The 4,419-nt window shown below is 38.1% G+C and overlaps 1 protein-coding gene across 4 annotated transcripts in view; it reads left to right on the forward strand.

Moving 5' to 3' along the window:
- Positions 1–995: 995 nt before the first annotated feature.
- The window catches only part of LOC106883383 (uncharacterized), a 34,702-nt gene continuing 31,278 nt past the window's right edge, over positions 996–4,419 (forward strand). For 2 of the 4 annotated variants that reach the window (XM_014934371.2, XM_014934372.2), the window contains exon 1: positions 1,310–1,399. The gene's annotated coding sequence lies outside the window, so the exon portion shown is untranslated. Of the gene's footprint in view, positions 1,022–1,231; positions 1,400–4,419 lie in introns of those variants that run through there. The other 2 variants (XR_008263598.1, XR_001411126.2) reach the window with 2 other exon arrangements.

Raw genomic sequence — 4,419 nt, forward strand, 5'->3', positions numbered from 1 at the left:
CTCGGCCACAGAAGTTGTGGATCTCGCCCTGGCCGCAGCATCCAGGATGTGAGAAGAAGTAAAGGAGTCGCTGTGACGTCACAGACACAGCATCTTCCTCTCGACTAGGAGCACAGGGTGAGGCCGTCAGGTCTTTTCCCATCACATCTGGACAACCCAGATGGTTCCAAGATGGAGGGGATGTTTGCCCGGGCCAAGCTCCTCTTGAGTATAAGGTTTAATTCCGTTTGACGAGGAAAGCGACCAGCATTCAGGCGACAAGAAACACCGTGGAAGCTTGTAGAGCTTTCCACGACGACAGCCGAAGCCCTAAAATTTAAATGGTCAGGTGGTCGAGTAGACTATATAAACATAGCAACTTATCCGACCTCTCCCTTTTTAACACTCACAGAAAGTTTACGGTCCTCAAAAAAAATATAAAGAAAGACATATTATCTAATGCTTGAATGCAATATATCTGAAATAAAAAGATGAGATGGTTACAAGTGGAATACGAGTGAACAACGCTAAATAACAATATAATGGACAAAAGATTTCAGTACATGAAAGTACAATGCACCGATTTGTTTCTCAATATTTTCCCATTTTTTTAATTCTCAAAACTGAGAAACCGAAAGATCAAAAAATAATTCAGAAAAAAGAAATTCAAAGATTTGGATAGTCCAATTTTAGAGGGTTCGGAAGTAGCCTAAAATTGATCTCTTGTGTGTTAGTAGTTGATGTAGGGTTGACAAGTTTTTATGTTATTAAGAAGAAAAGTTAATATCGGTAGATTCAATATTGATTCTGTATAGCACTGACATTCATTTTAACGATTCTCAGATTTTTTTTTTTTACTGACCCTCAACTAGATTTCAAGTTTCAAACATCATAATGGTCCCCGGAGATTTGTAACTTCATACAAGTCGTGTAGAGGTTATGGGGCGGCCCCACCTCTCTTCACCGGTTTTGATTTTAGAAATTTGAAGAATCGTCTGCACTACTTTCTCACAGTCTTTCAAGGAAAAGAAAAACTCATCAGGTTCGAAGTAACTAATTCTTTTGTTTCAAATTAGCGGGAATAGACATATATATTTCTATTCCCTCGAAAGTATATATTAGCTTCGAGTAGATGTCGTAAAACTAGAAGGGAGTTAATTGACATTGAGTTCAGGTGCGAGGGATATAAATGTTCTATCAACGAAACTTTATATAAAAGCTTTATGTCGTTCAAGTAATTCACCTGTCTCTTTATCTAAACATGAAAACTATCAATAAAATTAAAATCTATTTCAACAAGGGGAAAACAGAGTGTAAACAAAAGGTGCGTATGGAATATCTGGGTCTAAATTTAATCAGGGATTCATTTACGTGTAACACCTAATGGCAGCTCTTAACTCGTTGTCTTTTCTCTCTAATGGTAAGATTTCTTTTAACTTCTCCGTTTACATTTTTAAAAATGTGTTGCTAATTATAAATATTTACATATCCGTATGCCCTTTATGCGATATATATATGTATGTATGTATATGCTGACAAATCTTTATAAATATTGAAATTACGTCAACGTGAAATCTATTTACCTTTTTTTTTTTAATAAATTCCTTTTCAAATTATTTTTTATCAGAATCTCTAATGACAAGAACTGACTTGGACAATAGTGAAAGATTAATGCAGCTGTTCTAAGATCGTTGTTATTGTTTGTTGCAAGTATTTGATGTTTGTTGGTTGTTATGTTTAGAGGAAACATTGACACTCGAGAAAGGGTAGTGTGTGTGTGTGTATATGTGTTTCTGTGTATAGTGAAAGGAGTGTATACATATGTAGATGTCTTGCTAATTAATCGACAGTTTCGAAGTAAAGTTGATGCCTATATAGACTAACGTATTACTAATATTTACAAAACCTATAAAATAATCCGTTACTAACTGAAGAAGCACAACTATTACACAGATGAACATTATTGTATTTTAATAATTTTTTATTGCTTACAGTTGTATCACTAATGACGGCTACTGACCTAAACATTCAATTCTACTTTGTTCAAATTAAATCGACAAGTTTTTGTTTTATAACAAACGTTGAAGGAAATTAAAGTGTATGGTGATAGTTTTTCTTATCCCACATTCTGAGAAATCTGTTTCAGTTTAACAAACTTTTACTTGGTAATTTCTTTATAACAGCGTGATTCTGGTGACAGCCGTGGTTACCTTGGTTTAAAGTACCCCTTTCTGCCTTTCATCTCTAAATAACCCTTGTACTAAAGAAGAATGGTTGTTAGTCTTCCTGTAGCTTTTTCAACCTTTTCTGGACACTTCCCTCAATATAACTAAGAATACTATCAAAGAAATTGATATTTCTATTAATGCAACATCTACTTTATATGTCTAACATTCGTATATTCACTTTATCTAATTTGTGTATGAAAACGTCTGGCTGTGTTTTTAGTAGTGAAGTCAGTTATATTTGTACTCAGATATTTGACTTAAACTTCTTGTAAAATATTCCCCAACTCAGAGATATTATGTCAAATATACTAGGTTCACTCTTTACTGTGTTAAGACATGATTGTTTTTTGACTCTGAGCAAGGGTTGTATCCCTAACCAGCTGAAGTTCATTTACCTTGTGTTTGTTATCAGATGAGAGACAACTTGAGCTGAAATGGAATACTTGAAAGTAGTTGTTGGGGAAATAAGGAAGAATAGAGTTGATAAAATCAGGGAAAGTAAATACTTGAAGTCAGTTTAAAAGGAGGTGACATAATCATCATCATCATCGTTTAATGTCCGCTTTCCATGCTAGCATGGGTTGGACGATTTGACTGAGGACTGGTGAAAACGGATGGCAACACCAGGCTCCAATCTGATTTGGCAGAGTTTCTACAGCTGGATGCCCTTCCTAACGCCAACCACTCAGAGAGTGTAGTGGGTGCTTTTACGTGTCACCCACATGAAGGCCAGTCAGGCGGTACTGGTAACGGCCACGCTCAAAATGGTGTCTTTTATGTGCCACCCACACAAGAGCCAGTCGAGGGGGCACTGGCAACGATCTCGCTTGAAAATCCTAATATATGTGGAAATGTCTAGCATGGGAATCTTCTAAGCAAATTACTTTCCTGTGGGCTCCATTCCTCTCCCTTAGATTGGTGGTATTCTATCAGATCATCCTATCTCAGTGTATGCTGAGGGAGTCTTAGTCTAACACCTCTCATACAACCTAGACCATGAACAGAGATTTCAACTACACATTCAAAGACACTTCTCCTCCTCTCCTAGTCAGAAACACTACACACACACACCCCAAACACAGTCAGAAAATATTTCACCCTTTTCAAATCTTGTGTAAGACCCACAAAGTTTTACAACCACATCTTTTAACATCTGCTTTCCATGCTAGCATGGGTTAGACAGTTTGACATGGAGCTGTCCAGGCTCCAGCTATTTGTTGAGGCATGGTTTCTACTGCTGGATGCCCTTCCTAATGCCACCCACTTAACAGAGTGTGCTTGGTGCTTGTTACATGTCACCAGTATGGGTGCATTGACACAGCACTGGTGCGGGTGCATTAACACAGCTCTTGCATGGGTGCTTTTTAAGCGGCCCTGACACCTAAAAGGCCAAGCTTGACATGTCTTATCAAGTGCAGCAAATTGCCACATCTCCTGGTCCCTTGTTATTTCTTCAGTGATGTCCAATTCTGAGGATCCTTTCTTACGATCTGTGCAAGATTGGTGCCAAGAGAGCTCACTGCAGAGCACAAATGCAAATGTCTTGAGGTCTGCCAATGTTTACTCGATCACTACAACAATGAGGGCAAGGAATTTTTCAGCAGAATAGTCATAGGAGATGAAACTGGATCCAAAAGACAGAGGATAGAGTGGAAACATCCTGGCTCGCCAGTGACACAAGAAGTCAAGATTCAGTCTCGCATGGGAAACGTGATGCTAATCCTATTTTGAAACTCAAAAGGGCCCATACTGGAAGACTACCTGGAAAAGAGGTGTCTGATCAACAGTGCAAGTTACAGTACGTTGCTGGCCAACAAACTGAAGCCAGCAACACACCTCAAATGCCAAAGCCTATAGTCAAAGAAGGAAGTATTTGTTGTTGCATGACAGTGCACGCCCAGGCTATTGAAACCATTCACCAACTGTGCTACCCAAGCCTCCAATGAATTTCAGCACCTGACACACCTTCCAACCTGATCACTGCTCTTTGTTTTCCAGTCAGGCTCAAACTTTAATCACATGACCACAATAGTACCAACTATAAGTATGCACGCACAAAAGGCAGTGTGACAATAATAAAGATATGTCATAGCAAAAGGGCAGATAATTTTTGACTTTCCCTCATTTATTTACATAAGTAATACTAACATTACATTGCTATTATATATTTTCATACCAGCTTGCTTTGCTTCACTTTCATTTTGTATGTGAC

The sequence above is a fragment of the Octopus bimaculoides genome, chromosome 3, assembly GCF_001194135.2.
Source record: "Octopus bimaculoides isolate UCB-OBI-ISO-001 chromosome 3, ASM119413v2, whole genome shotgun sequence".
In the NCBI taxonomy this organism is placed as follows: Eukaryota; Metazoa; Mollusca; class Cephalopoda; order Octopoda; family Octopodidae; genus Octopus; species Octopus bimaculoides.